Source organism: Lonchura striata, chromosome 5, assembly GCF_046129695.1.
Source record: "Lonchura striata isolate bLonStr1 chromosome 5, bLonStr1.mat, whole genome shotgun sequence".
Classification (NCBI taxonomy): Eukaryota; Metazoa; Chordata; class Aves; order Passeriformes; family Estrildidae; genus Lonchura; species Lonchura striata.
In genome coordinates this window covers 68623213-68647049 of record NC_134607.1, presented here as the reverse complement: position 1 = coordinate 68647049, position 23837 = coordinate 68623213, and positions in this window count along the sequence as shown.

The window sequence follows — 23837 nt, the reverse complement described above, 5'->3', positions numbered from 1 at the left end:
AGCAAAGTATTTTTGTGCAACTGCTTCAAGTATATCTGTAGGCACTATCTTTTAGCTTTTTTTCCCCTATTTCCCCCATTTTTCCAGCTGGATACCCATATCCTGTTTACAGTGTAAACATGTCTGAAAAAAAAAAACTGCAATAATTTTCTGTGCATAGGAAAATGGGTCAGATAGCCTTTAAGTCCTTATCTGAGTTTTTTCCTTTTTTTTTTTTTTTTGTCTCATGCAGTTGCATTTCACAGCTGGCCATAGATTTGACTCCACTAGTAGTGTGGGTTCAAAAAGCTGAAATGCCTTAAAAGTAGTATTTAAATACATCAGCCCCAAGAAGAAACCTTAATATTTTTAAAAGATCCCAGTAGTGCTTTCAGGACAGCAGAAGATAACTGGTTTTTACTTTTGATTCCAGGGTGTCTCCTGTGGTCCGTATTGGTGTTCAAAATTCCACTGTGCTAATTGTTGTCCAAAACCTGCTCAAAGGTAGGTCCAAAAACTTGAGGGGAAAAAAAAGAAAGTTTTTTTTGGCCCAGGCTGTATAACAGTGATGGACAGAATGGTCTTTCCTTGGAAAACAGGACCTGCCTGCCATGAAGAATTGATCCCAAAGTTGGCGTCAACTTTCTGCAAAGCCATCAGAGGGAAAAAAAAAATTCCTTCTGGGCTTCCTTCACTGTCTCACCCCTGTCCACTTGCTTTCCAAAATGCAGGCAATGAGATACATATCCATGACCATGCCTCTTCAGGGGAATAAACTCCTCCTACATGCTTATTTATGAGGATATTGTCTATCAGGTGTAAGGGCCTGCAGCTGATGCTGTAGGACAAAAAATCATAAAAACTGGCTACAGACTAGGGAACACCTGAAATGTCAGTATTATTTCCAGTTGCCAGAGGGAAAGCACTTACTGGAATTATTCTCGTATTATTTCACCATTAGAGTTTCTAATTAAAATGCAAGCCCTGACTTAGCTGGGCAGTGCTAACATGCAGTCTCCAATCAAGACAAGCTATGATTTTAGTCTTAATGCATTAAGGAGGGTTTTGCTGTGCTTGTGTGAGTATTACCAAAGTCAGATGCATGCAAAAAGGGAGAAAAACTATTTATGAGTGCCAAAGCACCTTCTTTCTTCCTCCCCCAGATGAAGCCAGAAGCTGTATGAAACCTTTTCTCTCCTTTTCTCTTCCCATTTTTTGGGCAAGTGGGAGTCAGGTGGTTCTTGGTGGCAAGAGATTCCATCATCCTGCAGAGGCAGGGATGTTGCTAGTCCTGGGGAGGATGTACAGGCTTGTTGCAGCATTTTTGAGAGAAAGAAGACATGAATGATGAGATTTGAGCTACTCCAGGCTAGGCCTCAGATTTGGGCCTTGTGAGGCCTTCAAGCGTCTGATGCAGTTAGAAATTAAGAGTTTGTGGCGCAGTTAGAAATTTTATTAAGGTGTGGTGGGGTGCGTTTGTCCTGTCCAGCTTCCCGTTTTCCTGAGATTTCCCTGGCTTTTCAGGCTGGTGTGAACCATGTGCCAGCCTCCTGCTCTTTAACGGGCTACCAGGGAGATGCATGTGCCTTGTAGCTGCATCAGTGGTGCTCCACTTCCTTCACAGGCTCAGCAGGGAATTAGAGGTTTGAAAGAATCACAGTTTTTGCTTAAGCACTGCGGGATAATGGGAAGAACACTCAGTCCTAGAGGAAGGCTTCTTCAGATGTTCCCTGTTCTGTCTCTTGCCAGGGCTGTCTGGTGTCAGAGAGAACAACAGGCAGCACCCTGCTCGAGGAAACCTACCTGGTTTTGTGTGCCATGTTTTTAAAGAGAGCTTAGTACAACGTTGTGACAGTTTCAACTATGACTTTGAATAAAATCTGGTAAGATATTAACACTTGAACTTTTTTGGAAAACAATTATTCATTCAAACTCAGATTTTTTTGGGGAAAAACCCCAATCGAAACAAGCTTAAAAAAAACAACCCCTGCCTTCAAAAAGCCAAACTGGTTCGCTTGAATTTCCTATTTCAAAATTTAAAAGAAAAGTTTTCAGGAAACACCATTTTGATCTTTCTTTTTCAAAAGCCCTGTTAAAACGAAAGCACTAGTCAATTCAGCTGTTTAACCCCAATAGTTCTTAAATACATGAACAATTTCTGGAAATGAATCGAGATCCTCAAAAGGATTCAAGTGCTTCTCTGCTTTTTAGGAGGAGAGAGATGCATCAGACTTCTTCCTATCAGGGTTTCAGGGGTCTCTGCCTACAGCAGGAGCAGATGTAAGTCACCCACTGAATGTGTTTTGTGTACCCCATGATAATGCCCTGGTCACCAGTCCACGTTTCCTGACTCCAGGGGAGCATTGTGCCTGTGGTGGAGGTGCCTGTGGAGGCAGATGTGTGAGGAGGATGTTTCCAGCACAGGCTGAAGCCTCTGCCCTGCTCCAGAGCCCTTGACACAAAATGGGATGTGCCCATGGGTTGTGTCTGGTAGTATCTGGTCCTAGGGCAGAAGAGAGATGCCGGGGTGACAATAAATGTGATGATCATCACCTAGAGGGGAAAAATGGACCAGAGAGCAAAGAAATGAAACTCATGTGTGGTGTATGAGGCTTGGCAGGACCTATTCTGAGTAAGAAGCCTCCAAAAGTGATACAAAATAGTATTTTCCAGAGCTGGGGATCTCATCTTTGTTTTCAGTGAGCAACCTTTGGTTTAGCTGCAAACTATTCCTCTTGTGCTCTCCTATGACACAAAGATGTGCCTGAAGTTTCTGCTTGTGATTTTTTTTTTTAATTTTTCTTTTCACATTTAAGATACAGCAGAAAGAGCTCCAATAAATACTTACCCCATCTCAAAAAAAACAACATCAAACCACCAAACCAGTTTTCAAAATACATAAGACAGCTCTGAAGCTGTGACTGAGAGAGGGTCAGGCTGCAGCCAGCTGCAGAAAGCACTGGTGGTGGGAGAGTCTGACAATGTGAGACTGGGGGTGGAAGCTGTGGTATAAGAAAAGGTCATTTTGTAAAGGCAGGGTTCTCCTTACACCATCTGAGTCTCTCACTGTCTATAATGGCTAAAGTTCACAAAGGCCACTCCAGAGACCTGGTGCATGGAAACATTTTTCTTGCAATTACTCAGCAAACTAGAAAGTGAGAAAGAGAAACCAAGCTATTTTTTTCTTTATTCAGCTAGTCTGCTGCACAATTCATCTTCCTTGAACCCCTTGCTCTGGTGAACCCCTCCTGAATCTCTCATTTTGCTTATGTTAAATGTATGAAGAGCATAGTGTGAGTAGCAGTTTGAAATGGATTATCCCTCACCTGGAGGATGTAGCATTTGGAAAGTGGAAGCTGAGCTGGAGCCAGGAGCTCTGTGCCCCCTCCTTTGCAGCTGGTGCTGAGTGATGGAGAGGAAATCTCTTAGCTGTGAAGATTGGCAGGGTTTGTTAGCTCAAGCTCATGATGGCAGGAGACTTTCTCCTGCATGAGGCTGATTTCATCTGTGCACTCCCAGATTTGCCATCCAGGTAAGCTCTTTCCACCATGTAAAAGAAATATTCCAATTAAAACCTGGGCTGTGAACACAGCTGGGATGCACAGGTGTGGGTTTACAAGGAGAGGGGAAAGAAAAGGGCTTTAGCCCCCTCATTAGCCTCCACCTCCCTTCCTTTATGGCCAGAGGTCTTGGGTCTGGGTCCTCAGCAGTGCTGTGGGGAGAAAGAGACAGTGAGAGGAGCAAGTGAGGGGACAAGTCCAGGGCACAATGTGGAATGCTAGGAACTTGGGCTGGCACTTGGGCTCCTTCTCTCTTGGTGTATCCAAAATACCAAGGCCTGACCTGTCCCTAACCCCATTGCCCAAAACATTTCTTTCTGTGGCTCCTGGCTGGGATATTTGCTATTTTTTCATTGTCTCCCAAGCAGCCCTTCTCTTCATCTCCTGGAGGTACTGCTGCTGTCATGTTCCTGGCTCAACATTCTGCCTTCTCTGTTGCAACATCTCATCAACTTCTCCACTTGACATCTCTGTTGCCAGAAGCAACCAACACTGTGCTACCGACATTTGGGGTCCAGCATTAAAGAAGGAACTTCTGGCACACCTATTTTTCTTTTTCTGATATGTCCTGGGTGACATCCCCTCTTTTCTTGTCACCCCATGTCAGCTTTCAAAAGTTAATATCTATGGCTTCCTGCAAATTTAACTGTTTTTATTTTTTTATCTTTACTGAGCCACTGTCTGGTTTTTGTTGCTGCACGGCTTTGCATTGAAGCTGTGCTACACTGCACTTTATTATGTCTAAGGAGTGGATTTATTTAATTGCAATTCCTTAGAAAAATGCCCTTTTGCATGTGGAATTAAGGTGGGGGGCAGGATGAAGATATAACCTCTTCCTCCACTAAAGAAAACTGCCTGTAGGTAATGCCTGTTAAATGAGCAAGGGGTTCCTGCCTTCTTACACAGCTATTCCCATGGAAGGAGTATTTTATTTAGATATCTTGCTGTCATGGGAAAAGGCACCAGGACCTCAGGAGCTGCAGACCCTACCCTGGCCACTGTTCAGGATGCTGCATTTCCTCCTGAGACCTCTCAGGCTGACCCCAGTGGCTCTGACTACTGCAGGGGACTCCAAGCACAAAGAAGGCTGAGCTGGGCAAGGGAGGGTGTTTGTGTTTGTCTTTCCTCTTCCTTACTCTCATGTGTAAAAAACACTTTGGAACTGCACATCAGGCTGATTTGGGCACTGTTCATCTCTGGCTTTGCCAGAGCACACCAAAAGGAAATTTCCCCTATGCTTTAGTTGTTTTGCTTCACATCAAAAATTGCCCTTGTTCTTGTCTCCTGTGTACACAAGAAATTTTGGCATGTTAGCTAAAAGTATAAGGGAGAAAAAAAAGGGGGAAAAATCCGTAAAATGCATTACATTTGGCTAACACTGTCGCTGAAAATAATTGCTGCTGATTTTGTTTTCTTTTTCAGCGTGATTTTTGGGTTATGATGGAGTTGGTTCACAGTAGTAAGCTCCAGATTTGTGGTTAATTAGTAGCCAGTTTAGGAAATTATATTATCATTAACTCATAATTTCTTAGTTTAGCAGTTTTCCTCATCCTCCTCCTCCCTCCTTTCTCCATCCCCTCCAGCATTCCCTGTTCAGAGATATTATTTTTTGAGGTCTCCAGGAACTTGAAAATGCACATAATTTTTTTTTTTTATATTTTTTGCACTGAGACTGTCCACAAAAACCAAACCCAAAAAAAAAAAAAAAAATCATTGTTTTTTGCTTCCCCCTCACCATGCTGGTTGTACTCTGGCTCTTGGCCCTGAAGTTCCATCTCAGGCACCCAGTGTGATGCAGGGCTGACCTCCCTGTGCCCTGTGTTTGTTGATGATGAGCATGATTGCTTCCACCCTCTGCCATCCTCCCCCACGTGAAAAGCAAAGGGCAAAACAAACAGAAGGAAGAAGCAAAACAACCGGGTCCCCTCAACAAGTGGTGGCAAGGTGCAAAATTAAAAATAAAAAACATGGAGGGGGAGATAAAACCCACAACTTAAAAGGGTCTTTTCTAATGGCCTACTTTGAAATCAGACATTTGCTAATAATGGCAGAGGAGGAAGGGGAGTGGGAGTGCAGAGATTGAGACCTTGGGTCCGCTGCTCTCCCTTCAACTCTGTATTCACCCAGGCTTTGGATTTGCAATGTCTCAGGATGAAAACCCAGGGTAGACGCATAAGAGAAACACCCATCTAACAAGTTTTGGCCCTGAATTGGCTCTAAATTGGTGTTTTGTTATTCTCTTTCCATTGATCTGTCAGTTATAGGGTCATTTTAGCAGTTTGTCCTTAATGTGATTAAGGTCTGTGTTGTCACATACAGGGAGACCTGGCCCCCTTGGGGAAGGATGGTTGGCGTGCAAACCTCTGGAAAACAAAGGTCTGACCTGCAAAATGCTGAGCTGAAGCCCTAAATCATCTTATTGGTGTAGCAACATGCAAATCCTCTGTGACTGAACATTTAGAGACATTTGCATCAACCACCTACTTCTTGATTGCTCTTGCTGTGCACAATATAAGCACTTCAACAAATGTTCTTTTTCTTTTCTACCTTGGCTGTTTTTTTTTCCAATTCCCCATTGGTTTCTCATGCCACACAAGGAGAATACTTCGGTATATTTACAGAATCACCAATTAATTCCACTGCCTCCTCTAAGAGGGTCTAAACGTGGATTGTGACCTTCAAGATTTACCTCACATATTTGTCTCCACTGATTCCTTCGCCTACATTAGGCCAGTTCCCCCTCCTCTGCAGTGTTCACACCTCTCAGGCATTTTCAGGCTGGGTTACAAATTAGTATTTTCTTCAGCAAGCTTCTCATGCTGTCTGTGGCTTTTGCCAGCCCTAAAATGTTGTGCTGCTGTTCTCAGCACCCCTCCTACTCAACATGGATATGAGGGACATGGAAATGCATGTGATCATCCACACACACCATAGGAGAAGGGCTTTTACTTCCCAGCAGTGATCACAATATTGAGACAGGCCAAAATCACCCCAGCATTTGCCATATCACATTTCAAGGCAGAACTATCTGTTACCTCTCAGGCAGTCTTTAGGTCAGGAAAATAAGTTGTGCCTGGAAAAAAAAAAAAAAAAAAAAGCGTTGCTGAATTTTAAACAGGACTTTGCACAGAGGATAAATCAAGTTTCAAATCATATGAGCTGGCTGTAGCCAGCACCAGCAATGGGATGTGTGGGGAAGGATAATACTTGAATTTCTTCCATACACTTGGCACCAATTCCCATTGAAAATTGTATGAGTTCAAACACACAAATATTTTTCTGGAAGTTTTGTGTGTCTCATCAAACATATCCTCTCCCTGGGTTTGTCCTCACTGAACAGTGCATTTCAAAGGTTTTTATCAGTCATTGTGTTTGTGCCCATTTTTCCAGAAGAAATCTCTTTTTTATCTCCTGCCCGGGCAGTGCATCTCCCAGGGGAGCTTCCAGCTGTAGCTCTGTCCCCTCTGTGCCACAGGTCACAGTTATGGTTGTCCCAGAAAGAGGGGCTGAGGGACTGTGTGGGGGAAAGTGGGAAGGAGAACATTTCTAGGAGATTCACACTGCTCTGCCATTGGAAGCATCCATCCATCTCCTACACAGTTCCATCATTTTGTGCTCTGTGGATGTCGGGTTTCTGGGGTTCCTTGCTGGCTGAAGGGCACCATCCTGGTGGTTCTCATGGTGGTTTGTCAGCATTTCTGAGCCATCGGGGTGGTGGTGAGAGCCAAAGACAGCCTGTGGAGTAAGTGACCTTGCCCAAGGAGTGGACTGTCTCCTTTCCCTGTTTGCTGAGAGGGGACAAACCATGGGAGTCTCAGCAAGATTGCTGCTGGGACATGGGTTGGGAGGCAGCTCCAAAGCACAGCTGGAGCTGCAGGCAATGTCCACACTAATGGGCATCTTCTCTGCCAACACACCCAGCTCTGCCACATCCAACATGCCCTGGGGGCATGGCTGAAAGCTCTTGTGAATCCCTGGTATGGATGCTCAGTAACTAGCCTAAGGTCCATTTAAAAAAGCGTTAATTCATGGGGTAAGTTGCCCAAAAAATTCACGTCTGCTCCTGTCTCAATCTGTCCATGAGGAAAAAATGGCCATTCAGTTAAGTTAAACAGTTTTCCACTGAAGGCAAACCTCTGTGCCTCCCTGTCCTCCTGCTTCTCTGTCTGCACTCTCTCCTGCCTCTGGCAGAGATGTGAAAAGGCTTCAAACGCTCCAAAATCTGGCACCCCGTTGCAAAAGCAGAGCTATTTATTTTCTCACTGTTCAACCCAGGGATCTCTTCTGGGGGTGGTTATCATTTAAGACTGAGATTCAAGGGATGCTGCGCTGTGGTCTCAGCTTTACTCTCACCCAGCTGGATGTATTTCAGGGGTGGTGAGCATCAGGGCTTTGAGCAACACTTGACTCCTCAGATAGCACACTGAAGTCAAAGGGCATCTTTGCTGGGTGAGGTGTTATTTCCAGGGGGACAGACACATCCACGCCCTGGCTCAGCCTATTTTGTTTTGACTATCTTACAAATACTCAGCTGCTGCAATAAGCTTATCACCTGAGAATCTCTTTTTTTTTTTTTTTCCTTTTTTTGTCTTTACTTTTTACCTCTTCGATGTAAGTTGTTTTTAATCTTTGTGAGTAGAAACTGAAAAAAAATAACCTTAGCCACAGAAGGAAAATTAAAAGATCTTTGAATTTTATATTTTGCCTTAGGACTTCTAGGTCGGTTTGCAGTTTTTAGCACCTGACAGTTACACCTTGCAGACAAACAGCTTAAAGCATCAATGCCTACTCCCCATAGCAGGTCTAAAGCCTGGGGTTTGCAATGTACAGCTCTTTTCATACTCTAAGGGATGATTTTAAATGAGTTTAGCTAAATCAGAGAAAAGTCTCCCCTGTTGGAGATATTATTAATCATAAAATCATAGAATATCCTGAGTTGGAAGGGACCTGCAAGGATCATCAAAGTCCAACTGCTGAAATAATCTGAAAGGAGTGTTTGGGATGACTCTGTCTTGTTCATTTAATTGAGCCTTTTGATAAGATACCCGAGTTAGGCTGGCATGGTGCAAACACCAGCCCTTAGGTTGCTTCTCACTGTTTTCCTGGGGTCACTGCTGGCCGTACAGAAATGTGACATAACTTGCTTATCCCCCTCAGCCATAATTATTGCAAAAGCAGGAAAAAAAAAAAAAAGAAGAAGAAAAAGAAAGAAGGTGACATTAAACCAGCTAAAAAAATCTCAAGAGACCTGTCAATCAAGAAAGATATTTACTGAAGCTTCTATTGACCCATATATGCTCTTATCTAGAAACCTTTATCTTCTAAGACAATGTTGACTAACAGCTTTTCCTTTAGTCTTGTTTCTATCTTAAAAGAATAACAAATAAGCTTAATTCTTCACAAAATCTTTAGCAAATGCCTTTTAAGCCTAACACAATGGTAGTTATTTTAAGAAGGATGGCTAAGCACTGCAACACTTTTCTATTTTTCTGTCTTCGTTTTTCATATTGGAGCACTTAATCACAGTTAATCTTTGTGCACAAGGAAGACACATTAACTTTGTTTGCACAGGACTGATATAAAAGCTTTCAACTCCTCTGTTCCTGTATTCATCTCCCTGGTAAGCTTTACCATTTTAAATAACAGATAAAGGAAATGCTGAAGATTCTGTGATACAGTCTATCCTTGCTCAAGTAACTGCAGGAACTAAACTTGTAAGAAAACTTGGAGCCAGCCTGAAGCTGAGCATCTGCAAATCCCACTGGGAGGTTTTTGTGGAGGAGAAGGGCAGGGTTTATTAGGGTGTATTCAAAAATAGCAACCTGGAAGATGCCAATGGTTAGGAGAGGTGAAAGGAGACCACCTCCCTATAAAACTGGGGCTTTTAGATTTTTTACTCCTTGCAGACAGAAAAAAGCCTCGTTGCTGGCACTGCAGCCACCTCCTGACATTTATCTGAGTGTCCCCTCTCTGTGCTTGCTTCAAAGCAAATAGTAACCACAGAACTTTAGAATTATAAAATGTTTTAGGTTGGGTGGTACCTTAAAGACCATCCAGTTCCAACCCCCTGCCATGGGCAGGGACACCTTCCACTATCCCAGGGTGCTCCAAGCCCCATCCAACCTGGCCTTGGACACTTCCAGGGATGAGACAGCCACAGCTTCTCTGGGCAATGGCTTGTTAAGGAGTCTTGTTTTGATAGGGTTATATTCTCCAAGGCTGTGAAACTGGGGCTCCAATAAAATCAGTGAGTCTGGAAGAAACAGAATTTCTTTTGGACTGACTCTGATAAGGGTAATGGTAATTTAAATGCCTTTTATGGCCTCTTTACTCTGCCAGAGCAATAAAAGGGGGCTTACTCCCTGCTTATGCCCAAAATTGCCCTGCTTAATTATCTTGGAATAGTAACAGTAATAAACCCTTTGCCTTCACCCTATCCCACTCAGACCTACCAGAACAGACCTGCTGGTATAAATGTACCAGTGTGGGACAGGAAGGGAATTAGAATGCTGTGGCTTGGGGGGTATTGGCTGGAAGGAGAAAGCTGTATGTTAATTCATTAAGTAAGACCTGTTCTGGGATTTTTGTTTTGGTCTGATTATATAGGTATGAGTTTAAACTACTGAACTCAGGAGAAATTCTGGGCTCTTGGGACTGGATGCATGCCATGGCCACATGCAGATTCCATGTTGGTGGAGTCTCAAAAGTGCACAGGATCCTGTGTGCATTTATTTGCACAGGAAAAAAGCTTTGACATGGGGAACAGAGGGAGAGATGGTTCCTCATGATGACACTTGGGAATCAGGGCTCTGGGACATGGCATATTCATGGAGCACATCCTTGGATTTCTCTAGGAAAACTCAACAGGTAAAGAGAAATGGGAAATGGAGAGAAGAGATCCCATGGCAACTTCAGCAGATATTAAAGCACAGCTAGAAATCCTCCATTTCTGTCTTTTGCTAAGTCTGCATCTTGTTTTGTGTTTGCTAGGATCCAGCAAAACACAAGCAGTACAGGTTGCTCCAAAATTTCTCTGTGTCTGTCCAGACATTTCTGGGAGCTGTTCACAGAGACCAAACTGAAAAACACTGTGCATATTTTGGCCAAGAGCCATCTTAGCTTGCTGTGAAGTACTGTAGTATAAATAAATATATATGTGGAAAAAAATGCATGAAGAACAATTGTTTGGTGGTCAGGAGAAGCAAAGCTGCCCTTGCCCTTTCATCCCAAGATGAGAGGACATTAGATCAGACTGATAAGCGGTAGACTGTTGGCTGTTGTGTCTTTTAATTTTTTTTTTCCCTTTACTTTTTGTTTAGTTTCAGTTGTACTGAAACAACTTACAAGAGGTCTGAGCAACCACAATACTGACCAGCCATCTGGGAAGCTCAGAGGCCTGAAAGCCAAAAGGTTTCACTCAAAGGAAATGTCTCTGAGGGCAAATGGCACAAAATTAATCAACCATAAAATTCTTTCTGTCTCTTGTTTAAAAAATATTCTGCCTTCCCTGCACTCTTTATTTCCTACATATATTTTAGAATCATAGAAGATGCTGAGTTGGAAGGGACACATGAAAATCATCAAGTCCAGCTCCTGGCCCTGTGCAGGACAACCCCAAGAATCCCAACAAGTGCCTGAGAACATTGTCCGAACACTCTCTGAACTCTGGAAGGATTGGTGCTGTGATCACCTCTGTGGAGAGCCTGTGCTGAGTGTCCTTTGAGGTGTTCTAAGACATGTCTTGCCTCTTGCTGTTGCTCAGAAGACCATAGGTCTTCTGTAGATCCCAAATAATTTCTGACAGTCTGGTGAAAATGATATAGATATTCCAGGTGTTGGTAAGTGGCCAGCTGGATGAAGGTCCTAGAAAATACAGTCTCTACTAACGAGAAAACTGATTAGTGGCCCAACAAAAATATCTGCTTTAAGGTGAGCTGAGTAAATTTTAACAAATCATTGACAACGCTGCTGGCTTCCCACCAGCTGCAGTGGGATTTCACAGGTCATCAAGTAAACTCCTGAATTTGGATACCTTAATCTGTGAACTAAATCTCATTCCAAATTCCTGCTTGAATATCTAATACCACTTGAAATGCATGAGCCTGTTCGTGGATCTGACCATGGATATCTAAGGCTCTATATCTTACCCGCTTTGTAACAATAAAAGAGTAAATATCAGGAAAAAATCCTTAGAAATAAGCTTCTGAGGCAGCTTCATGTGCAGTACAGATAAGGCAGAAGAACCACTTTTTGCTATATTCCTCTTTTCAGAGTGCCCTGTTCTGGTCCTCTAGGACAGGCAACTTTGTCTCCTGGGGAAGCAGGTAGATGTAGAGATTTTTATTGCAGATATGCTTATTTCTAGCTCCCTGTCCTAATGACTGCAGACTGTGCATGAATTGATTTTGTAAAAAAAACCAAAAAAACCAAAAAAACAAAACAAAAAACAAACCCAAAACCAAAACAACAACAAACCAACAAAAAACAACAAAACAGGCTCCTTGGGTTTCTACAGATTCCCAAAGGAAGTTTTAGTTCATTGGCTGTGGGTATCATCCTACAGTGTCTGAATACTGGTGTTACTGGTTGGGTCTTGGAATGGATTCAAAGGCAACATTGTACAAGAGAACTTCACAGGTCCTGGCACGTTCGACAGTGGTGGGTAGTGGGGTTGCTTAATAAAGCAGCTCAGTTCAAAGTGGAGGCAGAGGGAGTGTAGGCTCATAGATCACAGCACACATGCTAGCCCAGAAATGCCAGGGTATTTCAGTTGTCATTAAAACATGCAGGTACATGAATTATTGGTGGAACGAATCATCCTGCGATGCCTGAGGACAGAGCCAATAGAGGCAAAACACTTCCAATATTTAGAAAGTTTGGCAAATTGTTTAGCTTGGAAGTTACTAAAAGCCATATTCATTTTAATTAACCTTCCAGTGTACTGGCAACAGGTCTGGTTTATCTGTGCTCAGACCCCCTCCACGATAGGTGTTTTTCAGGTCCCACACATTGAATTTTGGAAGCAACTTGAGGAATTATGAATGTGAGGGATGGATGTAGCTTGTCTAAGTCAGGCAAGATGTGGGTGGGCTCTATCTCAGCTGTCTGGCACAGCCAGTTCCTGACACTATCCCTCATATCCCACCTGCCATCCTAGGGCTGGGTTTTCAATAGGGCACAGTAAGGTGTTTGACATAAAATTTGGATGCCACAGATTATGAACATCCTCACAAGAGGATCAGTTTTTAGGTGATGACACCTTCAGCAAGGGACACAGAGGGATTCTGGGTGCTATGTTCAGACCACCTTCTGTATGTGCCCATTTACCTCAGGACCAGTGAGTGATTTGCATTGCCCTGATCTCCCCACCCTGAAGCATCAGTGCTGTGGAGTGCCTACAGATCCTAAATGAGGCACCCCAGAAGCAAACTGGGAGATGATAAGGACTGTATTCAAGTTCTGTGGCACTTGAAAAGGGGGATCATGATTAAAAGACCCAATTTGTTTTTCTGAGGGAGGCAGGGAGGACTTGGCCTTTTTCCTGCTGTTATAATCTCCCTTCTCTTCTTTGGGATGTTCATGAGATAGAAAACCTTGGTAAGAAACTCCCTCCAATGAAAAATAATTAATCTTTCATCATCCCTCATTTACATCTATCTCACTACCAGCCCAGGAATGCTGGTCTAAACAGAGACAATCTCAAAAAACAGACAGGTAGACAGGGGGAGTAGCAATGTGGACCTCATTTTAGACATCAAAGCGATTGTTAACTGACTTCTATTTATAAAGTTGGTAGATTTTCAATGCACTTTCACAGAATGAGATAGACAAAGAGTGGGGGTTTTGTGTCGATGAGTAAGTAAAAGCTTAATTTCTAAAATGATTTGTCTTAAATGAGTTGTTTAAGGTTCTGTTTATAGTCTTGGAGTGCTGGAGAACTGTCACACCTCCACTGGTAACATCTACCCTCACAGACTTGAGGGAATAGCATCTGGCCATGTGTTTTTTCTACAATAACTTATTGGCACCCTTTGGTTCCCAAAGCACACTGTTTTTTCTGACATAACATGAAAAAAAGGAGCAACTTTAGGTTCCACATCTTTAGGCCAAAATCCTGAATAAGATTAAATATTTTTAAATTTTTTAATTCAATGTTTATAGGAATTTTTAATACTGAACACAGAGGCTTGTGTTTGAGGAACACCTCAGGGTGGGCAAAGTACAGAAATTGCGATTTCCTCGTCCAGCTATGGACAAAGTGGGAAGATGAAGGAGGTAGGACATGATGGGGAAAGAGAGGAGCTGCTCACAATAAAGCAGCTTATGGTCTCTCCAGTTCTGGAAAACAGGATTTTTCCACAGGGTTTCTTTACTAACAGGGAAATGTAACTAGCCCCATCTGGGACTAATTAGTCACCTGGTGAAGGAAAACAGGAACTATAAACTGATTTAAGGGTCCTGCCTTGCTTGCTGTAACATTTCTCCAGGTATGACTTCAGACCCACTATGGAAGAAGGGAGAACTGCTTGCAAGAACACTTTTACTTTTATTTATCCTTGGTGGCCTCAAGGAATGAATTGGACCATCTCAGAGCAATATCCAAGCTGCACTTTCCCTCCCTGATGCTCATTTCCATCAATATAAGTAGCACCAGCTACTTATATGACTTATGAAAAATTTTTGTTTGTTTTTTTTTAAAGAGCCCATGTCCATCTCTAAGAGTGGTGAAAATGAGTCTGGTGATGTGGCTACCTAAGTGCTCTAGATCAGAAAGGGATTAAAAGAGAATACAGAATTGTCCCTTGTAAATTTTCACATTGTCCTTAAGATAATCTTAGAGGCGGATTCCAATTTTTTTGAGTATTTGATTTCACCACTTACCTCAAAGCCTTCCTGCTTGAAATTGTGGCACAGAACTGGGACTCTGGTTATTACAACATCAGAAAGGAACTCAGGTCAGACGTATTGAGCCATATATGTTCAACACTAGACTCTCAATATAGCTGGGAGGAGTGGGTATAGAGGGGAAGAGCAGTGTGTTATAGCTAACAGCAAAAAATACATACCTTGGAAAAAAAAAACCCTGGGCATAATCATGCAGTGGTACTTCCTTAAACACTCTCCCAGGTGTCAGAAATTTGCATCTGAACCAAAGGGGCTGCCTTTGTGTTCATTAGCCATGAGGGTTTTTCCCATTCCCTGAATTTCTCCAGCAGCCCACTCGACCCAGGTAAGCTATTGGCAAAGGTTTATCACTCTCACCTCTGGACACAACATTGCAGCTCCTGTCCTGCTGTGTATTTTTACCTGCCAGGTGCTCCTGGTAGGGCTGATCTGGTGTGCAAGAAGCAACAGCCTTGGGTGTGAAGAATCACAGCAGTGGGAGAGGCCGTGCTGCAGGGCTTTGCTGCAGCTGGGCTGTCACCTGGCAGCACCCCACACTCAGAAAAGGTTTGCTTGAAGGTGTTTTGCCAATGACACCTTGGATATGGGAAACCTGGACCATGGAGACCAGGATTACAGAACCACTTGGGGAGTTTCACATGGAGTTTGTTCACCATGGTGAATAAGGTGGGTGACATGAAGCTTGACAGAGGCACAAATTTTGGGGGAAGTGTCTGCAGTGGGTGACAGTGTACTCTGATCCTCTTTATCCTCCTCCTCTTGCCAACCCCAACTGTGCCCACACAGTTTCCAGGGCTGGTGTGCAGACAGCAATTTGAACACTGCTAGATAAAAAGCAGTCTGTTTCACACCTCTTCTTCTTTCAAAAGCAGCACCAAAGCAGGAATGACTAGTGAAGGACCTGGATTTAGATAAGGGTGGGTTCTGCCTCTAAGAAAACATGTGTGGAATCGCAAAGTTGTTTACTTAATGTCTTTATGAATTTGGAAGGCACTCCCAAAACACTCCCTCCACACAACCCTGCCCCTCCCTCACCTTCTCAGCTTGGAAGATGCCTAACAGGAGGCTGGCGTGGACCCCAGTGATGCACAGACCTGTGTGGGGTCACCATGCCAAAGAAATATTTTCACCCCTCTACACTGTTCTCATATGTACACCTCATATCCCAGCAGCCAAGGCAGCTGAGGAGCTCTGCAGGTCTGAAGGCATTTCCATTCCCTCTCCCATCTACCCCTGCCACCCAAGCATCTTGCTGAGAAAGACAAGGAGCAAGCTGAGGTGCCACCACGAAGGCTCTGCCCCCATCCTCCCCCTTGCAAACCCAAATAAAAGTCAAGGATGCTCCCTAAACCAGCCTCCAAGAGGAATGGGTTAACCTGGGAGGTAGTGAAAGCCACATGAGGACTACACAGGTGCAGCAACAGTTTTTGTTTGGTAAATATCACCTCCCCAACCTAAGAGGAGGCCCAGGAAAGAAGATGCCTCTTCTGCAAGTAGGAAGAGTGTGGTTAGGAGCACTTGCCGAGCTAATAAAGGCTGTTGAAGCTTCAGCTTCCGTTGGTGGTTAACCCCGTGACACCGCTCCTCTGAAAACAGCACCTGAGTGATGCAGGGCTCAGGTCTGTTTGATAGTGACATGGCTTTTGTCACATCGCCCGGGCACTGGGCACGCAGCTGGAAGGCACTGCTCAGTGCAGTAATCGGCACAGGACGAGGCAGGGCTGTGCGTCGCTGCATGAAATGGTGCTTGGGTCAGCTGGGGAAATCCGGGCTGTCCCTGCCCCGTGAGCAGCTGCTGGGATGGCTGCAGGGCACAGAGCCATGGTGTGATAGGAAAATGGTTGCCCTTGTGGTTAAAACCCAAAGCTTGATGACCTATTTCCTAGCAAAAGTGTTCTTTTTTGGGCTTGTTGGGTTTTTTTCTGCCTCTCGAGGAGGAGTGCTGGGATCGAATAGATGAGATGTGCAGTTCTCTGTCTGTCTGAGATGAAGGTTGGACTGTGGCTCTGCATCAGAGCCACCTCAGCCTGCAACACCCATGTTTCCTCCAGGCCAATGCTCTACAGGTAAATAGAAGCTGCAGAACAGGAGCCTGAGCACTGAGCTGATTTCTGTATTAGGAGCTATTTTGCATCTCCAGCCCACAGCCCTTTTGCATCCACAGGACTGATTTTTGAGCAGACAGAAGTATATTAGCAAAAAAACCTACCCACAGCTTGTGTCCCAGCTCCAAAGCTTCTTCACAAGCTCAAGACCTTATTTTTTTCCTCCAGGAGTAAGTAATGTCAAAATCAGGAAGAGGATGGTACATGGAACTGGTATCACCCTACCCTGTGGTAACATCCAAAATTACCATCACATCCTCTCCTGAGCTGGGAATGGCTGTTCTCTTTCATCCACTGTGCAACCCCAAGCGGCTATGTGAGGGGTTTTCCAGGTTCACTGTCCATAAATACACCTCTATTTTCTCATCCCTTAGCACTGCTAAACTGTATTTCAGATACTGAGGAAGATGAGGGAAAAGAGTCTGCAACAGACCTCTGTGAGGGTATTTTATTTAGGGTATAATATATATTTTTTTTCCTTATTCAGAATTTTCTTTGTCTGCAAAGCATCACACACACCCCTATGGCTCTGTAGGCACACTACAATTTTAATATTGCTTCAGTTCATGTTTCACTCACTCCACATCAGTGAAGTGGCGTCTACAGAGTTGCAGTCCACTTCCAGGCTGGTAAACAGCTCCCTGGAGGTCCTCCTTCATCTGGGCCAGCTCTGCTCTGCAGAGGTCCAACACAAAATGATGGGGTTTGACATCATTAAAGCAAGCTCCCATGGCAACCTAGCAGAACTTTTCTCCTTACTGCACTAAGGTAGGATTGGGGTGGGCTGTCATATGCTGCAACAGATCAAGGCTGACCCTATTTGACATCCCTTAGTGTTCAAGACCAGGTTATATGGGGCTTGGAACAACCTGGTCTCATGGAAAGTGTTCCTGCCCATGGGAGGAGGGTTGGAGTGAAATAATCTCTAAGACCCCTTCCAGTCCAGTTCTGTGTTTCTGTGACTTATTCCTCATACCTTCACTGCAGTGTCCATGGGCTGTGACAAACAGGGACTTCTTTCTTTCACCCCTGTCCTCCTCTCTCATCCAACATCTCCCTTGCACAGCTGGGCTCTTCACAATGCTGGTTTCTCCAGGCATTAACTTATGAATGGTACAGGCAGCACTTTGGAAATTTACCCTTATGTGCCAACTTCCTGCTATGTGAAACACCTGCATTTAACAGCAAAGAAAGAAAACAACCACCACAGTAAACCTTGAGTAAAACTGGTTTCAATTAGGAGCTTTAATTGCAATGAAACTAAAAGGAAACAAAATGGGATCTCTGCTTATATGAGCTCTCCTTCTCTCTCCCCACTGCCCTTCTCATTCCCTCCAGTATGGGTGAAGCATCAGATCTCTTCAGTCCCCATCCAGACACACATCATCCCCACAAGTGGGCCTAGTACCCAAATCTGTGCCTTCTTTCTCATTTTCCCTCCTCACAGGGTGAGGTGAAATTCCAGCTACAGACTCTCATGGCTACAATAGACCTTCAGACTCCTTCTATACCCCAGACTGGTGCTTCTCACCCAGTTACCTTCACTGTGGACCCAGTTACTTGCTTTTACCTAAATGAAAGACCCCAGCTTATATTCCTCTCTTCCCTTCATCTTCCCTCAGTTTTAGGATGCCAGCCACCACACAGATAATATACCTGAACATCCTGACTGAACAGAGCACAACAGGGACTGCAAAGTCCCACACACATTTCCCCCTCCCCCTGTTGTAAATATTCTCCCATGCAAGAAGACTGAAAGCTACAATTTCTCCATTTTAACCCAGATCTGCTCAAGGTGTGGCTATTTTCATATTTCCATCAACACAGTTTCATGTCTCTTGGCAGAGTGAGCGTGTTGCCATATGCAGTATCATGTCTGCAGGTGTTTCGGCCCCTGCCACGCTAAGGAGGTGAGAGGAGATGGTTCGGACCTGTCACACCTACATTTCATCATAAAAATGTTAATGGATCATTCCAGAAAGTCTCTGCAATCTTTTCACTAGCTTTTACTGAATGTTATGTTGGACGTTCTTGGCACTGGCACAGCCCGTTTGTGCCTTGTTTCTGCCTCTGGAGAGCTGGAGTTGGGTTATGTACAGCTGCAGGGTTCTGCAGTTCCCCCTGTCATTAAACTGTTGGACTTTCCACTCTTCCAGCAGGAGATCCTGGTGATGATGGCTGTGGTGGCAGGTGGTCTTCCTCCTGGTTCTCTGCACAAGTGTGGTAAATGACTACCAGACCCAAGTGGCAATAGGACCCCACACACACGGAAGTTTGAAATTCAAAGCTCAAAAATGCCATCACCGTGTGTGAATCCAGCATGCCCGGGTTTGTCTTTCTTTGTTTTTTGGTGGTTTTGAACTATATACAAAAATATATATACAGTAACCTGAAGAAAACCTACATGATTGAGTTTACAGTTGCTATTGTAAGGTTGTATGATTTGCCTAATAGTTTTTCTGCCCATGTTATCCTTTTGAGAAGAACTGCTTCTTCTTGTCCTTGTTCCTTAGTCACCTGTTCCATCCTGGTTGCTGACGTTTATCAGCACAAACTGGTGAGAGCAAAAGTGAAGGTGGATATTTACCCTGAGGAACATTCTCCTAGGAGAAAGCAGAGTATTGTTGCTGGAGCAAAGCTCTGTGTTTCTTTTGCTCATGCCAGTGCAGGACCTAGAAAACAGGCAGGAGAGCTTAAATTTCTTTCAGTAGAGTTGAGTTGCAGCAAAATTTTCACCATGTAAGGAGGGACTGTTAACTTCCAGTAGGGTTGAGGAGACAGCAAGTAACAGCCAGGATTCATGCAGGTGTTGAGGGAACCAAAGGTTCACCCCTCCTCTGCTGTGGTAGTGGGGATGGACCAATTCAGGTGTTGCAGGTGGGCACTTAGGGATATAGGATGCAGCTGGGTTCCCTAGCCAGCAAACACAAACCATCAGGTGGGTTGCAATTCCCAGTTGTGTTTTTTCATGCTATGCCACCATCACCTAGAGGAAAGTGCTGTTTCCTTTCTGTGTCCAGGAACCTTTTCTTCAAGGAGGAAAAATGAGACTTGTGTGAGGCAGCTAGGACGAGAGTGCCACCTTTCTCACAGCAAAACCACCTGCCAAACCCTTGCTGCTCATGACAGAGCCATGAAGGCAGCAGAAGTGGAGCTTGATGGAGCACTTGCCCAGGCAGAAAGTTTTATCTGCCGGTCTCCCACAGCACTGGGTGCGCGTGGTAAAACCGAAATCTTCCTCAGCGTAGCTGAGCTTCCTCAGTGTGGTTGCTCTGCAGTGAAAGAAGGGATTGGTGTATGTTTGATCTGTGAGAGGTCCTGGTTTGCCTTGCACTGCAGCTGATGGGCTCAAGATGTGAAAGTCCCACCCGTGCTGTGGCTGAGATGCTCTGAGCAGCAGCATGTGGCAAACAGCAGCCAAGGGGCACGTCCCTTCCTGGCTGTGACCTGCCTTGGAGATGGGGAACTGCAGCTGGGTTCCTGGCATGGTTAAAGCCACTACCCCTGCTCACCACAGCTCTGCTTCAGACCCGTTTTCCCTTCTCACAGTTGTTTCCTTATTTGCTTCAGCAGAGGTGGTGGTACATGCCACACTGGTTTTTGAGCAGACACTGGGGAGCTGGAAGCCTGGCAAAAGTCTTGTTTGTGTGACTTTTCTGCAACTGTGAGGAGGAAGTTTGGCACTGGGCATGGAGATGGAAACAAAATAGAATTTTCTCCCTCCCAGATTTCTGTTACAGATTTTGGTGGCAGCTTTGTCCTGCTTTTTCCTTGCTGTGAGACTCAGTTTCTCCACCTGGGAAATGAGGAGAGATGCTTGGATTTTCATCCAAGATACAGATGGCCACTCGCTGCTGTGGCTCAGCTTAAGATTAGGCTGTGCATGCCATGGAAATCGAGGAGAAATGCAGGAAATGTTATCATGGAGCTAGTGGGCCTTAGCACTCACAGTTTTCATGCATTGACACCAACCATGACTTTCAGTGTGCACAACTTTCATGTGAGGCTACATCGATGGGACTGGAAATAAGTTTTTGGGTTGTCAAATTTAGTCCCTTGTTGTGTCTGCCAGTCATCTTTACCCTTTCCTCTAACAAACTTTTCAGGTTTTCACCCCTATGCACTGCTCTTACTGAAGCTCTTCCAGATTCCATTTAGGATTAGCCATCTTTTTCCACTATCACTTGGGAGGAGAGTGAAAGAGAATCAAAATAAAAATGACTGAAAGTCAAATTGCTCTCTTTCTCATGGTGTAAGATCCTGCACTTGGGTTGGAGCAATCCCAAGCACAAATACAGGCTGTGTAGAAAATGGGAGCGAGAGGACTCCTGACTTGTGGGTGTTGATAGATGAGAAGCTTGAAATGACCCAGCACTGTGCACCCAGAAAGTTCTACCATATCCTGGGCTGCATCAAAAACCAAGTGCAACTTCCAGGTCGAGGGAGGTGATTTTCCCCTTCCAATTTGCTCTTGTGAGAACCCTCCTGAAGTTCTGCATCCAGCTGTGGGACATCCAACATAAGAAAGATGTGCACCTGCTGGAGAGAGTCCAAAAGAGGCCACAAAGATGCCCAGAAGTCTGCAACACCTCTGCTATGGAGACAGGCTGAGGGAGTTTGGATTCTTCAGCCTGGAGAAGAGAAGGCTCCAGACAGATTTTATGGCTTCTTCCAGTACCTAAAAAAGCTACAAAAGAGTTGGAGAGGGACTTTGTTTACAGATATGTAGTGATAGGACAAGAGGATATGACTTTAAGCTGACAGCAGGAAGGTTTAGATCAGATATTTGGAATAGAAAACTTGACTCTGAGGGTTTTGAGACTGTTACCCAGAGAAACTGTGGGTGCCCATCCCTGAAGGTGCTCAAGACCAGGCTTTGAGCAACCTGGTGTAATGGAAGCTGTCTCTGCCCAAGGTGGGGTGTTGGAACTGAGAGATCTTTAAGGTCCTTTCTGACCCATATCATTCTGTGATTCTATGATTCTTGTGAGTAAGGTGTTTTATGTCTGAACAGAGGTGGCTGCACCATGAAAAACAGAAGAACACAACACCAAGAAAAGCTGTTGCAGCCAAATAAATTTTGCTGCAGTGCATAGTCCCTTTGGACTATGACAAAAGCCGAACACATTTTGTTAAGTTAGTATGCAGTTGAGTGTTCAGCCCAACTTTGGGTGTTCAGCTTCCTTTGGGAAGGAAGTCCTTCCTGTAGACTTTTGTGCACAAAGAAAACCTGGCCTGGCTTCAACATGGCCCTAGCCCTGTTTTCCCCTCAGCCAGCTTTGGTCCCCCACTTTCTTGGCCCTTTGCAGCCAAGAATTACCAGGCCATGTGTTTTCAGGAACCCTCAGGAAGGTGAATGAGCTAAAGTGCGAAGTCATGTGCACAGGCTGAAAACATTTAGCCCTTGTGGGGATGCTCTCATTCAGGAATAAAGTCACCTTACATTGCTGTAGCTAAATCCTCAGAGGAGGATTAAGTACTAAAGGCATTTTAATCCTAAATGAGAACCTGCACGTGTGCTTTAATTTATGGGCACTGACTTCACACCTGTAGTTAGCTGACTTGCCTGCACTTCCCTGTATGTCCCTGTGTAGGAAAGTTCTAATGAGATGCAACTGGAATTTGGGTGATGCTGTTGCTATTAGCTCTCTTTTTGAGGTTTCTGTAGTTTGGGTTTCAGTGCATTCTTTGTGGTTTTAGTTGGTTTTTTTCCCCCTTTTTGGTCTTTTCAGACATCATTTCAGTTTTGGTATATAGCATGTTTGATTAGAAGAATTCCAAATGGAAGAATTTTACCTTCAGAGAAACACATGCTTTTTGGCCACTGGAACAATTTTCAGTCCTGGTGGGAATTGATATGAAGCAGTCTCCACCTGTGGCTTGGAAAAATTCTTTGAATGAGGGGAGACTCTTCCTTTAAGTGTACACTTCTTCTGTATAGAAATTCATAACTCTAAATGCACAGCTAAACTACTTAAGTTACCCAGTTGGCATCCTAATGCTCTGTCTATAAACATTGAAAAAAGTAATTTTGTCTGGGTTGGTTCATATTAAAAAAATCTTTGTTGAAGTCTCTCTCTTTGTTGGCTAAAGACATGAATGTAGAAACTAGTCAGGACAGACAGATGCCTAAATGTTGTTAGTGCAATGATTCCACTGCGCTGGTCTGCTTTTTTGCTTCCAATAAGGAACTCAACCATGGCGTTTGTAAGGGCGAATCAAGACCACCTACACTGTTCTTTCATCAGCTGGAGCTCTTTGACTCTCAGGTGACTGCACAGAATGAAATGTGGGCAGAATTAGGTCATGCTAATGCACCAATAGCTTTCCTGGCTAGGAAATTCTACATTAGCTTTCTAAGAACATCCAACAAGAGCCATTAACCTGAAAGTGGATGTCTGTGGGGAGAGGGAAGTGGATTCAGTGCTGCCAGCCTGATGGAGGGTCTGAAGCACAGATCTTATGAGGACTGGCTGAGGAAACTGGAGCTGTTTAGATTGGAGAAAAGGAGGCTCAGAGGGGACTTTAATGTTGTCTAAACTCCCTGGAAGGAGGTTGTAGTATGGGGGAAATTTGTCTCTTCTCCCAAGTAACAAGCAATAGCACAAGAGAAAATGGCCTCAAGCTCCAGGGGAGGTTTAGATTGAATATTGAGAATTTCTTCACTGAAAGAGTTGTCAAACACTGGAACAGGCTGCCTGCGAAGTGACGGGATCCCTGTCCGTGGAAATGTTGAAAAAACTTGCAGATGTGGTGCTTAGGGGCATGTTTTAGTGGTAGACTTGGCAGTGATGGGTTAAGGGTTGGACTTGATGCTCTTGGAGGCCTTTTCTAACCATCATTCTATCATTATATGAATTTAGCAGAAAACATCTGTGGCTCCAGATTCAGTGGTACCCAACAGATGGGATTTTGGTTTAGAACAGAACTGGAAACAAAGGCACAGCATCTGATCCTGCTGTGCTTTGGTTTCCCCAGCTGCTAAATAATATCTGTTGTCTTTGCTTTGAAACCTGTCGACACTTGATGGATCTCAGGTATTTCATGAGTGGTGATTTGAAATACAAATAATTTTGTCTTCTAGATAAATCATTCTTCCTCTGTTGACTACCTGGGGAGCCAAAAGAGATGAAATTTTTCATTTGAACTAGAGATTTGCCTAGTATTAAGCCCTGGACTGGGGTTCTGGGTTATAAGGTGAATACTGTTATAATAATCATGATAAAATAATTACTATACCATGATATTTTATTTGGCATGTAAGTGGATACACCTTCCCCTTTGTTGT